The sequence below is a fragment of the Perna viridis genome, chromosome 6 (genome assembly GCF_037379345.1).
Source record: "Perna viridis isolate PV_CMFRI_1.1 ecotype Kerala chromosome 6, ASM3737934v1, whole genome shotgun sequence".
Lineage (NCBI taxonomy): Eukaryota > Metazoa > Mollusca > Bivalvia > Mytilida > Mytilidae > Perna > Perna viridis.
The window spans coordinates 6,140,519-6,156,985 of record NC_142450.1 but is presented as its reverse complement, the minus strand read 5'-3'; the positions used below and the strand labels follow the sequence as shown (position 1 = coordinate 6,156,985).

Genomic DNA, 16,467 nt, shown 5'->3' with positions numbered 1-16,467 from the left:
ACTGGATATCACATGCATGTTTTATCTTATAATAACCATGATGCTTCCCTCTCTTTGACAGGTTTTACCCTATGTGAAAGAGTAATCAAGGGAACCTTGATTCTAATGGAATGTAATCCAGTGTTAATGACCTGACATGGAAAACAGACAAGCACAGCAGAGAAATAAAATAACAAAAATAATACGTACAAGGTACACATTAAACAAATCAGTTTTCATGGCGCAGATGGATACACCGTAACGATCCACAAGTTCATGATGGCGACCATAAATCTTCTGTAGTGACTTCAAAAACGCATCCATCAAAATAGAAATATCAGAATGTTTAAAACATCTGCTTCGGTATATCTAAAAGATAACTGAATTTTCTACAATTCTGTATCTAGGTTTACATTCTTTGTTTTACTAACAGAGATGTATAATGCTTTTGGGTCGAAAACGATATGACCCGATATGCAAATTGACAGAAATAATATTTCATATTCTCATCTAACCAATCATATCGCCAAATGATTTTCTTTTTTTCCCTTTATTTTATTTTTTTATTTTTGTTATGATTTATTTATGTTTTATTTGTATTACTGTTATCAATATGCGTAACAAATTGTGTTCCTTAGCGCTTCAGTCACATCTGGACGATTAAGTGATAATATCATTGCATTTTGCATTTTGGGCTGTTTTAATACACGCGATATATTCAAATATTTTAGTATCAAATGTTAAGTTTCCGATTTATTGATTGAAAAATGACAATATCCATCAATTCAATCATCGAAGTCAAAGTGCATGGCATAAACTTGAGTTCAGAAAAACAGAGACGATCTATTTATACAATGGGGCATGATTTCATATGATTTCATCAAGATTTCGTATAAGAACTGAATATAGCACTAGCAATATAAACTCCCACAAACAAAAACAAGGAATTAGAATTCTCCAGAAGAGTTAGTATGTCGTTTTCCACCAGGAAAAACGTCAGATATTTAGTAAGTAAAATCTAGCCCAAGCAATATAGTTTCCAGGCACACTCTATCAACACTAGTAGCCGAAATTTTTACTGAATCGACCATTTCCTACTTAACATCTACTGAAAGCTCTTGAGAAATTTAATTTCAGTAGTTTTAAGAGTTTAAGTGCCTTTTGAGTGGAAATTCAGTGCAAATTATCTGTCGTTAAGAGTTATCAAGAACAATTTCAGTAAATTCAGTAGCTTCACTCATCATCGATTCAGTAATATTAAGAGTGTGTTAAGAGTGTTCAATATTTTCTGTCAAGGAAAAACAAGTATATGTCTAGTATTGTTAAGTGCACACAATTTCAACAGACTAACAATATATTTATACTAGAATTATACATTAAATCCGATTGAGTTACCTCCCTTAAATTAGATTAATTTTAAAGTGCAAATTTAAAGTGTAGTTACTAAAGGTCTCGTAAGAACGGCTTAATTGGTGGGCTCTAAATCATAATTATTCTTCTTATTTTCTGTATCTCTGTAAGATAAATCAATAAATATATAAATAAATAAACTGACAAATTAATTAATAAATGAGAAAAAACTTATGATTATTCATAAGTAATAAATGATTAAAATTGTAATTTAGGAATAAATATAGACTATTATGAGAATAAAAAACGATTAAGCTAAATGAATAATTTCAAAATGCCAACAGCTCCGTCGACTTGTGGAAGCCTATGATAGTAAAATCTATATAAATAATTCAGAAGTTGTTTTTTTTTTTACAAGAGAGCTGAAAAAACATAACCGATTTTGTTTTAACTAAGTCACTTCAAAACGTTACCCCAGACGTTTATTATTTTAAATCAAAGGGGCATATGTCAATATATATGAAATGCATTATTATAATAGAAAATTATAGAATGATAAGGTTACATTTATTTGGTTGTTAGCATAAATACAAATTTTATGCAAAATAAATGTCCATAATTCTAAAAAAAAAAAACTCCTTGTCTTATAGGAATGTGAAAAAAAAATGTGTGAAAAACTCAGTCAACTTAGACAATCATCTTCGTCTTATATAGTAACGTTAGGGGAAAAGTGTAAAATGTGTTATTTAGATGTTCATTATTTCAAAACGCAATTCCCCCCGTATTAATCATTTCAGTGAACACGCCCTGGGGATAAATTTGCGTATATAGGGGACAGGCGGCACAATGAACAAACGTGTCAACTTTCCATTAATTAAATCACAACCCTGTTAATTATTCTGATGATGATAATAAATATATCGAAGCACCTTCTTTTATCTATATGAAAAAGAAAAAAAAGACATTCAAAATGCCCAGACAATTTTTTTTTTTTTTTTTTTTTATTTATTTTTATTTTTTCTATTTTTTGTGAATCTATTTTCCATAGGTCCTGATTAAGTACATGTACAATGTATGAATAAAACGCTGGGTTACTTGCAAATGTTTCATCTACTTAAAAATTACTTGAAGATAAAGGTGTGAAGGCATCCATTTAGTAAACCTAATACATGTTTCCAAGTCAAGTCTGAGTGTGAAGTTGTGTTTCATTTTTCAAACGAAAATAAGTTTTCAAAAGGTAAATACTTCCATTAGATAGAACTAAATCAATCATTAATTTATTATAATTGGAGATTTAACTACATGTATGTTGTGGGGCCTGTCTATGACTCTTCTAATTTCGTGATGACTGTCGGACAAATGTGCAGATTATAGCTTTAATCACTTTCCATGGAAATCTCTGAGCCCCCTTTTTCAAATACCCCGTTCCGCCCCGGAAGGTATTTTTAAAAAGAATCTGAATATAAACACCGCTGATGAGTCCTGGGTACACACAGAACCAGACGAAAACAATCAACCTACTAGATACCTGTATGTGACGTTCATCATTATACTTGAAAATTATATTAAATATTAACTCTATTTAGACAATATACCGTACAACCGCCCCTGTAGGTGGCAGACTTCTTACGATCTTCGAAATCACAATATACCTATCACTTTAATCTCATAAGAGATTAACATGGTGAAGTATAAAATGATAATGTTATACCATAGACCTTCAATTTTGTTACAGATCCATGATTATATATGATGTTCCTATGAAAGATTTATATTACAAAATATAATTGTTTTCTTCTTTTCTCTTATTTTTGTGTTTTTTTTGTTGTGTGTGTTTTATTTATTCATTTTAAAATGACTAAAAGAATAAAAGAAATGAGTATGTTACAATCCAGAATAATCGTCTGTTTAAAGTTAACAAATACTATCAACTCCAGCTAGAGCAAAAATATAATTCAGGCCTTAAAAAAAGATATGAGAGATGAGAGAAGCGTCAAAAACGTAGAAGATGAAAGGAAGTACGGACGGAAGGACGGACACCCCATCACTGTATTTCCTCACTTTGCAAGCTGTGTTATAAAGCGATCTATAAACATCTGACTATTTACTGATATGGTTTAACTTCCCTTAGCAGAAAGAAAGAGAACACTTTACCAATCGAACAGACCCTGCTCTAAAGTAGTCGTGCAGTCGAAATCAAGGAAGTTGACACTCTCGCTTGCACCGAAAGCAATGTGCCTGGCTAGATGTTTGTAAAGATATGTAACATACAAGTTTTACGGGACGCGTATACAAAATATGTGGCGGATGTTTCACGTGTGATGTTTAGATGCAAAATAACGCAACAATTAATAATAATAAACTGTGTAGTTGACGCTAATACGCCTCAGTGGTTACATGTTTGACATCTGCCTACACAAAATGTTTGTAAAATTTCTCATTTTTTGTCTAGTAAGAAAATATTGAATCGATGTTGGAACGTGTTAACAGCAAACCGGATCATCATCTGAAATGAAAGCGGATTGCTTCTATGGTTTATAAGCTTCTTATTTTCACAACGGTAGTTTAGGTAAACTACTAAGATTTTAAGTGAGCATGCCTTTTATGTTTATTGGTGTCATAAAGGAGTTATTAACCCGTTAGTATAGAGGTTAAAGATGTCTTTTCTTACATAGTGTAGTTATTGACCTTTGATAAATTTAAAGGGACTTCGTGTATACATTTGTATACATGTTCCTGTGTAATATATTGTCACCGTGACGCTGATGCACATTTTTATTAAACTGTGTTTCTATATGTTAGTCTTTATCATATTACACGTATGTTTTATTTCTAAATTTAAGGCGATCATTTAAAGATTTGTCAACGTATTAAAATCAAAGTACTCATGTACTGAGTCAATTTATATCGATCGTTTGAATTTTTACACCTCAAATAATTGTCAAATTGCAAAACATTGGAAAAGGAAAGTTCGGGAATCGAATCCAAACGTTTAACTAAACACAAGCCTATGTTGTAAATGGTTAATATTGAATTCTTTGAGTTTTTTTTCAGTTCACAATTCTGATTACATGTACGAAGGACATTTAATGAACACAAAAAAAAATTCGTGATGCATCGTAGCAGTGCGCCAGTTTGCGAAATATTTAGGTTTGATGACGGTTTACATGAAACACCTATATGAATTCACACAACACATTCACATACTGCACAAATGAACTACAAGCTACTAGTTGGCCTTCCCGTGTTTATAAATTTTCAAGTTGAAATTCAACATAAAGATCTCCAGGTCGAAACTATATGTCAAATCATTCAAACATCAGCCACAATCAAAGAAATAAAGCATGCCCTTAGATACATGTCTCTCTTAACTAGCTATATGTCTCAGTTGATAAGCTATATGTAAACGTAAGGAAATTATATCCCAATCACGATTTTCGGTCGACCTACTCTCAGACCGATAAAGTGGAGGACACGTGGGGTCTAGAATTAAGTCAACGGCAATATTACGGGAATCATACTCTTTGGTACATATACAAGAATGCACTAACAAAAAACCCCAGCGCGCTAATTAAATATGCATGTGAACGATACATGTGATATACCTCCGTAGCCAGTTGTTTCTTCATGTGTGTGGAAATGTGCTTTCTAAATCAAGGATTTTTCATTTGGTGTAATATATGCATAAAAACATTGAAACTTTTTTTTCAAAATTGAACATTAAACATTATTTATAACAAAGATGTGCGACGGGAATTGAGTCAAAACCATGTGACAGAGGTGTTGCATTCAATTGGGGCATTTATTTTGCCTTAGTTTTCGAAAGTGACATTACACAGCATGTTTAATATTAAGTTTAGGAAAATACATATACATGTGCACTAGAATAAATTGAGCGAGTGTACATGTTATTGCTCTATATTCTTGCAAGTCTTTCATTAAAACGAAGACAGACAAATGAATGGAAAAAATCCGATTTTGACAAAGAGCATTTCACTGTACAAGTTGGGGTCAAAGTAGGTCCATTATTTAATTGTCGGGAGTTGCTGTAGTATACAATTTTATACGCAAAAATATGAAGAAAAACCCTTGTCAGACCCCCTCCCCATATAAAAGTGTCCCTCCCCCGCAATTAAAACTAGTAGGCTTTAAGAAGATGAAATTATTATGGGAATAAAACAGAACACCAGCATGCATGCTTTGTACTGAAAATAGTTTGAAATCTGTATGTACTACATGTATATGCAACGGTGTACTTGGTAACAGGGTGTTAGTATAAATACAAACTGGTTTCACATCTAATTGCAATTAGAAATAACATGTTGTTCAAACTCTAATATAGATCAAAATCAAGAAGTGATTTTAAAAGCAATCTTCAGTAAAAAAAAGTACTGAGTATTATAACTGTGCAAAAATCAAAACCACATTTGAAGTGTGGAAATGAGAATTTCTGGATCCAAGATCTCTGTTTGGTGTTATATATGTATGATAACGTTAAATCTTAAATCTTTCCAAAATTAAACATTAAATAATTGTGTAGTATATTTTTATAACACAGGTGACTAAGGGGGTTTTTAAAGTCCTTGACTACACTGTCGGGTCTCGCATCGACGGGACATAGATGAGCGACGGGACAGGCTATATTTGCGATAGTGACATTACACGGCATGATTACGTTTTGTAAAAAACATAGATTTACATACTGGGGTCGGCTTGAATTTTTCCGAGGGATACATACATCAGAAAACTCAGATTGGTAGCCCGTTTTTTTATTCTGTTTGATATTGAAATATGACTCGATTCCGATAGATCAGAACTGAATTATGTAGTAGTCGAAATACTCCAGTAGAGTAAAGAACTTCAAGATGTGCGACACACGATCAGTTGAAGACGATATGTATTTCTTATTTATTGTCCAGATTACTTTCCGTGATATATCAGACACAGAAAAATTGTGTGAGCTGTATCCAACCATTACTTATAGAAGTAGTGCAAACTTGTTGCAAACTTCATCACAGACAGTTATTGCATAAGTACTGTAATCTCTTGATAATCTAACTATTTTCTTTTTTGTAATTTAAAGATGAAAACGTAACACTCTTACAAAACACGTATTCAGGTTCGAATTAACGTCTCAGTTTTAAAATGTATTTATAATTTCGACCTGATAGGGCTCCTACACTTTTTGCTTCGTTTAAAGTTCGCAACCCTCGCCCATTTTATGACTTACGCCTTTTAGTTTCTCTCATTTTAATTTTATATCAACCATGTAGACAACTTGGTTTTCATTTAAGTTCTGAAAGATGTGTGATTGTATCAATGTATATCTTATAATATGTACCTTAAAGACTTGATATTTAAAAACGACGACGGAAAGCAAATTTTAGGTGACGAAGAAATGTTAATTAGAGCAATGGAAAGTTCATAAGTATAGGAAATATCACAATATACCATATAGTCTTAAAATATACATGTATATCAGGGGCGGATACAGGATCTCAGGTTAGTGGAGAAGGGGGAGGGCTAAATGGAATTAAAGAAAATTCAGTGGATAACATTTGTGAAAAATCAAGATCTCATCCAAAAAAACATGTTTCTTTTCAAATTAGGGGAGCGTACGACCGGTTCGACCCTCCGTGGATCCGCGCCTGTATATTTATGTCTCTGTTTATATATAAATATGATGTGACCATATGCCTGCAAGGAAGAAACCTACAGATATTTTCTATCTATAGGAAAGGTAATTTTAAATGTATGTGTAGTATTTAAAAAAATATGTCCATGACCAATAGACGATTATCTTGGGACATTTAATAGTGCAATACACACACCAAGGATTTAATCATTTTGCATAGCTAATTGTGTTGGGTTAAATTTATTACTATCATGCATTCTAATTAATGTAGGTCTATATAGAGCTACATTTGTAAATAATAGATTTAATAATCGCAATTAGTATCTTAAATAGATACTTGATAGAACCAGTTCTGGTAACTTAAACTAAAACGCACTTATTTGATAAATGTACAGGGTGGAAGGGTTCTTCAGAGAACTGCAAACAGAAACATATTAAAAAAAAATGTTATAAAAAATCATTTTGAATTAAAGTAGGCTCAACATCAGATTATAAGTAATTAATCTTAATAATATTGTAACCTTTGTATTGCAGATCTGGTGGTATTTTTAAAAAGACCTCTAAGGCTTTATTACTCGGAAGTCACGTCAGTGTCTTCGAGTATTGTAAATATAAGAATGACAAAAGGGCTTGCGGCAGATAACTTCACGGATGGAAATGCTTTCTTCAAATTAATGCGTGATTGTCTTTCAAACTTTAAATACTTCACCGATATCCCAACTGAATGCTATTTCAAACATTTTAAGTGTTAATTTTCAGCTAAATATTGTCGAACTGGTACATCGAGACGCCAAACTATATATTTTTTGCCCTTGGCCGCGTACTAATTTCAAAGAAGATAGTAAAAAGCCAATACAATTTAATTGGAGTTATCTCTCTTTGGGCGGAGTCGGTATTTCGGGTATCCCGAGCCCGAGCCCGAGCTCAACTTCCCCGGGCTGAAAATGATCATTGCCGTTATTTTCTTTAAAATTGGGTGAATTTTGTAGATATTTTAAAGAAATGTATATGAGTATAATATAAATGTATTGAAATATTCAATTTAATAAGAGATATATTTTGCTTTCAAGTATCAACGAACATGTGATTCAAAATGGGTATTTTAGGTATCCCCTCTCATGAAAGGGTGGTAACTCCGTGTAAAAAACTTTCTAAATTAAAAAGTGCAATTTCTGATGATAAGCAAAACAAAAAATTACAGTTTTGTCTCATTACATATATATATATTTGTTAAAAATGTTTTTCCTCTTATATGAATAATACATTTTTCACAGTCTCATATGTAAATTATTATTCCTTTTTTTTATTATTCATATATTTATACTTAATTTTCATTTTTGTCTTTTTTTTTCTTTTTGATTTTGTTTTTTTTTTTTTTTTTGTTTGTTTGTTTGTTTGTTTGGTTTTTTTTTGGTTATCATTATTATCATTATCTTATACAGTGAGTGTATATTAGTGTGATATAAAGTCCTTGTCTAATGTTACAATATTTTCAACAGAGCATCATGCAAGTCAGTATATATTTATGTACAATTGTAACATGAAAGATTACACTACGAAATTATGGTAAATGGAAAAAAAGTTACAATAAAGTCACTGAAACAAAAAATTAACAGAACAAAAGAAAAAAAAGCAGATGTGGCCTTCCCCTATTTTCATACAAATTATAGGTAAGTAGATTATGAAAGTAAATGGATCCCTTACCAATTAAAATAAACAGTTAATTTTTAAACTGTTCTGATTTAAAATTATTTTTTTATATTTGGTTGTTTGTGGAAAAATAGACTTTCAAATCTTCATACAACAAAATACATGTGTACCAAAATGAAAACTAATTATATAAATTCAGTATTAAATATACATATTTATCATTTACAGCAGATGTTTTCGGTAAAAATTTAATATATGTATAAACTCTGACTTTATTTCCTGTGAACTTTTTTCCTGTTATTTTTTATCCGTAAATTTCTCCGTGACTTCACCCCTGATTATTTACATTCAAAATACAGGTGCTTGAGTTTGTGAGTTAAATCCACAAAATTCCAGCCCCAAATAATCAACCAAAATACTGAGAAAACTCCATTCATTATATAATGTCAAGTACGGAGATGCTCCTGAATATTTACGCGAATTTATACCGCCGTAGTATTCAAAGATTAAGTACACATCCTCTAAAAAACGGAAGTGATATAATGGTACCATTCTGCGGACTATCAAAAACATATGAATCCTTTATTCCATCCACTATTCGTGAATGGAATGCACATGATATATCGGCAAGAAACTATTTCGAAATTCAAACGTGAACTAAAACAAAGATGATCACTTAGTAATACTCAAGTCCCTGTACATTTCCGGTGAGGACCAAGATTATTAAACGTACTGCTGGCGCAGCTGAGATGCTTTGTTTCTTTGGTGAAATTAAACCTTTTTGCATCAATATCATTTACAATTGTAGTTTTCAATGTGAGCACGAGAGAGAAGATGTTTATCATTACTTCCTTGAATGCCCCCGGTATACTGACGCGAAAAATGGCTTACTTCAAAATATGAGATGGTTCCCTCAAACTGCATTATAGACATCGATACTAGCGGAAATTGTGAGTAATTAACCATGGAACCGAACGAACTAGTTTTTAGACACGTCTCTGAATATATGAAAAAAGTAAACGTTTTCTTCTAGCTTAATAGGTGCTAAATGTTTGTTCTTAAAGACATTATAATCATCGACTTCAACAATATCACCGTCATCATAATCGTCGTCATCGGAAGAAACATCTAAATATGGATGTATTTAATTGTATTTTCATGCATTCTTCTGTCCATAAAATGTTAATAAACTTGTACACCATTGTCATGTTCGTATTATTGTCAAATATGTTATATTTGAGAAGCCTACATAAGTTGGTATAACTTGTGTCAGATCCATTACTTTATAAGTAATACAATGTGTTTAAACAAAACTGTTACATATTTCGATGAAAACGCAATTACACACGCCCTTACCAGCCAAGAAGATCCATATATGAAAAAAATTATATTAAGACAGTTCTAAATGTGTTGGACTTAATATTGGTTTACCTATTTGAAGACACTGACAGTAGTCCAATAAACAGACTTGCCAAATTGTTGTCTGTTAATTGATGGGAATGACGAAAGACCTCGTCTGGGGGTTGTATGGCTCCAACCATGTGTTGAGCCTTTGTTGAGTTACTAATTGCAGTCTGTTCGCATAATTCAACCAATTTGAAATACTTACCAGCGTTATCAAAAACATATGTCTTGAGAAAAAAAACAGTAATAGTGCCTTAAAAACATAAGGTGTGAAAATGAAACTTGAGGACTCATAAATATATTTAACTATTAAAAATATGGCTTAGGCAACTTCAAGACTATAACAAAATCAACATGAAATTGAAATACTATCATAAGATTATTCTTGGAAAATTTTAATGAACTCTACTTCAATTTAGTAGCCAACGAAACTCGATGATCAGATATTGCACTCTTCAATTTGGGCAGTTTTTAGATCGAGCTACCTCCCTTTCCCGAGACGGGATACCTAAAATACCCATTTTGAAACACATTCTCTTCGATACTTGAAACCAAACTAAGTATCTAATTATTTTGAATATTTCAATACCAATACATGTATATGGTACTCACAGACATTATTTATAAAAATAATCGAAGAAATTCATTTCAATTTAAAAAAGATATCGGCAATAATCATTTTCAGCTCGGGGAAGTTGACCTCGGTCCCGGGCTTGGGATACCCAAAACACCGACTCCCCTCTTTGGGTGGTGTTGGATTTTAACGATGCCCCGAGAATAATTATAATCAAAGTCATTTTATCAAGAAGCGTCACAATCAACATCATTAGCTGCCTTTTTTCAAGTTTAAGGTCTCAAGAACGTATACAAATGCAATAATCTTATTTTCACGATATTTGTGTACATCTTTATTTTGTTTTGCTGCAGGTTGCAAGGGATATATGGGTTCAACACCAAAACATTCTCCAATATGAGTTCATGTCATGACCGGCACTAGATAACACATTGCTTAAAAAATCATTATCGGGAACCTATCTTGCAGGTTGCATGCAAAGCGACTTCAGAATTTCAGCACCTTCGGTGCTTTGATTATTGGTAGAGTGTGCGGCTTTGTTTATCTTTACACGGTACGACAGTCACATGTTAAAAACAAAATCGATGTGACGTCATTAATTCAGTACGTAAAATAAATTGACATTAAATAATTCAATTCAGACATTTCGAAAACGATTTAATACGTCTACTTAACGTTTGAAATCAATCGGCATTTTTTTTTAACTTGAAACCATGATATTGTAATTACCATAAATTACTTATATCTTAAATGACTGCACGCGGCGGACTATTTTAAAGATTATTCTGCATTACAGGTGGATTACGATTAAACAAAAACAAAATAGATAGAATTAAAATACAAAAAAAAATAAAATACAATACAATACAATAAAAACAAAAACAAACAACCGCAAAAACAAAATATTAACAATCAAGTTGTTTGTGTAGCTGGCATATGTAACTTTGCATGCAGGTACATTATGCACTATTTAATTGGAGGTCAAAGGGAGATAACGAAGTTATTCTTTTCTTATACTGAATCACACCAAACAGGCTCTTGTTTCGTACTGAACTCAATCACTGAACATTGCCGAACTCAATCACTGAACATACTGAATTTACTTAATACACTGAACACGATCCGGGCAAAAAGCACTGAATTTGCACTGAATAACTGAATTATACTGAACGATTTTATGTTCAGTAAATTCGGTGTATGTTCAGTGCATTTTGGCCGTTTCAGTAAATATATGGCCTAAAGTGCAAGAAAGAGTCACTAAGGGAGCAATTCACACTTTGGCAATATAATTAAGTTTTGCAATATTTAATACTTTAAATAATCAGGAATGGGTAGAGCATCATTAAAAACAACTTCATAACTATATATATTTACATTCTATGCAAATATTCAGCTTGACTTAAACCCATGCATTATGTAGACATTTACAATTGACATAATTTGACTTGACCTTTGTAAATCATGAGATCCAACTATGTAACTCCTTCCTTGAAGTATGTCACAAAGAGGTCATTTCAAAGACAAGTGAAGCAACTCATTCCGGAATATTACACGTTGGTGATGTCATAAAATTTAATAATATGTAATTGGTGTAAATTATCCACAACTGATAAATTAAGGTTATAAGAATAAGAAACCTTTTAAGAATATCAAGTTGTTCTTCTTGAATAATTATAAATGAAGAATGAAAAAATCATATAGTAAAATATTATAAGGAAAGGAAATACATTTAATTTTAACGATCCCAACTGATGGTGGTGTTATTAAAACCATGTTATAATTTATGTCAAAAATAATATGGTTGAAAACATAACAAATGGAATAAAAGCAAATACACTACTTTTTATCACCAAGACTCAAGTCGCTTTTAACAACAGTTACAATGTACTCTGTCAGCAAAGAGCAACCATACGAGTATCATTTTAATTTACAAACGCAAATCTTTATTGCGTTTGGTTAAGACAATAACTGTTAATCGTCCATTCATAATTATAGATATCTCTATCGTAGAAAAAGAGTTACATTTGTCATGAGTTGTTATTATGCAACTTAAAATTTGTTATCTTCATATTGTCATAAAAAAAACGTCTTTTAACTGATATATGAAAATTTTCTGTACAAATATAGTGTTGTCCATAAAATATCAAATCTATGGAATGGTCAAAGTTATATTTTTTTTTCAACGAAGTTCATGTTTATTTTTAATCTTATACAGCGCTGTATTCGTGTACATGTACATTTGGCTGCATGTATAAGACCACGTTCAAAAATTATCTTCGATCACTATGAATCCAGGAATTCGATACAACAATAAAGTTGTAAAATAAGGTTACAACATATTGGAAATGATTTCTACAAATTCAAATCAATGAGTAATTCTATATCGCGGTATTGTACAAAATAAATTTAATATGTAGTGGGTATGTTTTCATCTCATAGAAATACAGGTTGTATTGTATTTTACTACAAAATATGTACTCGACTTTTCATACAGTAAAATTAATAACTTGTATTAAATAGATATTTAAACAATGATGTCGTAAAACAATAATTTCTCCCCAAAATAAATCCCAGCCTAAAGTTAAATGACATTACGAGATACAAACGACAAATTTGAAGAATGAAATATTATTTCTGCCAATATTTAATTGAATTATATAAGGTAATATATGTCATCCTTTGGCACGTAGATTTTTGTCAGTTTTGCTGCACAGTTCTACTACAGCTGTTACATTTTATTCTTATATATAAAGCAGAATGATTTAAGCTTTATGAGTAAAGTGTTGATATCATTCAAGGTAGGTTTCTTTTATATGTTATATATCATTTATTCGGGTAATATCTTTGTAGTATCTATTCAAACAATTTACTACAAATATGACATTATAAAGTTTGAAATCAATCTTTGTATATTATTTGCCACTTTCTTTACAATAATGGGCATTAAACAAAAATATCAAATCAGTTGTTTTCAATGAAAACAGTAAACATCTTAAAACAAACAACAGTATTATTTATCGCAAATATAAATGTAATAATTCCATTCAAGATGGATTTCTCATTTCACGTTGTTCTGATTTTCATACCTTTATTTTGCCACGTTCTTACCATATCATGATATTCTACAGCTAGTAATAATGTTAATCTGCTTCTAAAATGTACAGAACTAACATCATGAAAATATGTGGTACAGAATGTACTTCAAGACATGTTGTAGAGAATGTACTTCAAGACATGTTGTAGAGAATGTAATTCATGGCATTATTTAGTACAGAACGTACAGAATGACATCATGACAATATGTTTTAAATAGTCTACTTCATAACTATATTTTGAAGAGTGTACTTTGTGACAACAATTGTTTTTTTTAATTATGCTAATATTAACTATTTATAAGTTGTTTAATTATCTTCTTTGTAAACTAAATAAGATTACATATTTTTGTAGAAACCACAATGAGAGTCTTAATTTTCTTAGTTGTTGTCCTTTGTGTTTTTATAACAGGTATGTGGTACATATAGTATTTTGAATATATAAACCTCAATATCTTTTAGTAGGGTTGAATTACCAGTATCGTTGGATAAGTAATGTTGATAATAATCTTCTTTTTTCGTCTTTTTTTATCTTGAGATCAATTTGAGCCACATTGAAGATTGAAGTCATAATATATCATTTAATGTTAGTAAAGAATGTTTAACTACGTTTAAATTGGGTTGTCTATATCTTAATAATAGTAAGGTCAATTAAAGCAGCATACACATAAACTTCATCAATAAAAAGTTATTATCGCTATTTCCTTTAAAACCCTTGATCTTGCTAATTTTCAATTTCACGCCAGTCGAGTGAGAATGAAAATTGTAATATAGCTATACAACATTCGTTATGTCGCGTAGCATTACGCTGAAAAATAGTCCCGAAAGGTAACTTTGCAGCGTTTATAAAATTTACATAATTAACCAATACCTTACACTTCAGCGAAACAGCGAAAAAACAGAAGCCGCGAGATCAGATAAGCATGAGAAACTCCCTCTCGTTGAAAACAAATATTTTACTGTTTATCCCTGTTTCGCTGATATGTATTAAATAATCTAATAATACATACACACTCGCACACAGTTTGTACAATGTAAATTTATATCACATCTACGTTCCTGCGTTGTTGTGACAGTAAATGATAGTTCTCTGAATGTTTGAACCACCAGTATGTCTACTGTAACCAAATGATGCGGAAACTATTTTGCTGGACACTTCCTTACTTCTTATGTTGTGTTAAAGACATTCACAATATCATGTTAGAGTAATCAAGGGAATCAAGGTTATAGCGGTAATCAAAAGAATGTAATCCAGGGACAAAGACCAGACATGAAAAACAGACATACACAACATACAAAGTAACAAAAGCAAATTGAGCAACTCGGACTCCACTAAAAACTGGCAGCATGGAGCAGGTGCACCGGTAGGGTAAGCGCCCACTGCTTTTCTAGAAAAACCCGCCGAGTTGCTCATAAAAAGTCAAGTCCGGGGTAGACAAACGAGGAAAGGAAAACTATGATCCGTTGAATAAATCAGTTTTCATGGTGCAGATGGATACACCATAACGATCCACGAGTTCATGATGACGATCATAAAACGTCTGTAGTGATGACATTAATCTTGTTGCAATGTAACCCGTATATATATTTAGATATTTGATTTGTTCATAGATACCTATGCACGTGATGGAAGCCATGAAACTGAGACGATTAATTCGGTAAGGGATGGTCTTTTAGAAAGGACACTGAGAAGAGACGGGCCTGGTCACAATATTCCTGATCATCCTTCCGGTGAAGTGAACGAAGGCTAAGTACAGTGAGACGACGATGGCTGCTTTCAAATCGTAAGCGCTCAAATTTAACATCAACCTGGCTGTGGAAGTGCTACAGTTGGTAAAAACAAAAGTTTAAGGATTAAATGTGGTGTAAAAGATTCTCATTTCAACCATATCTGATAACTGATATGACACGCAAAACTATGAAATTTTAATACAATAGGAATCCTTTTTTTTACACCTGTTTTTATTACACATTTTCTCAGTGTATAAAACGCCATTAGGCAAACTGTTAAGCTCATTTCACTTTACCGTTAGACAAACTTATCAACACATGAATTAAACCTACTGATTTATGCCTGATTCATTTTGTACTTCTTTTTGAAATCATAAATATGTATTTACCTCTTAATTCATACTTTGTGACGGAGATGGTGATTTTTTGTTTCGTTTGGCTTTAGTTTGTTTTGCTTTCGTGTGTTATGGATTCTAATTCTAGATATTAAAACAGTCATCAATCAGCCGCTTTTCAATTAGGTGAATACGTTAAGTGAATTTATTTTCTGTTATATCGTTATTTTTCAGGTTCAACGTGTCATTCCAAAACGTGTATGAATAAAATGTCAAACAGCATTTATTGTATTTTTTTCTTGACAAATGTGGTTGAATTTCATGTTTTGAAAAATAAAAAAAAATTAAACTACAAAACAACAACGAAACAACAAAATATATAAAGCAATACACATTTACTAAAAACATTATTGTGACGTCATACTTTCGTCAAAGGTGTAGCTCCAATTAAGCTCCACAAATAATAACTATGTTGTTATGATCAATAACTGTTTAAAACATAAAAGACTATATTAATATTACGAAAATAAAAGATTGGTGGCATTACTTCAAAGTACGGACGTCATAATGGTGCCACAATTACAATTAACGCAATTTCACAGAAGCTGCTAATCTGACAATTCCTAGATTGTTCTTTTTTCGGACACATGTTACATCAAGAAAACTATGTTCATACCAAAGAAACATGATAAACCATGTAAAAACAAATGAATTTAC

General features: G+C 31.5%; 1 long non-coding RNA gene across 1 annotated transcript; it reads left to right on the top strand.

The window, feature by feature from the left end:
• Positions 1-13,278: 13,278 nt before the first annotated feature.
• LOC148613351 (uncharacterized) lies at positions 13,279-16,032 on the top strand. Its single transcript, XR_015923134.1, has 4 exons — positions 13,279-13,390; positions 14,040-14,096; positions 15,296-15,468; positions 15,985-16,032. It is a non-coding gene; the product is annotated as an uncharacterized LOC148613351 (long non-coding RNA).
• The last annotated feature ends 435 nt before the right edge of the window (positions 16,033-16,467 follow it).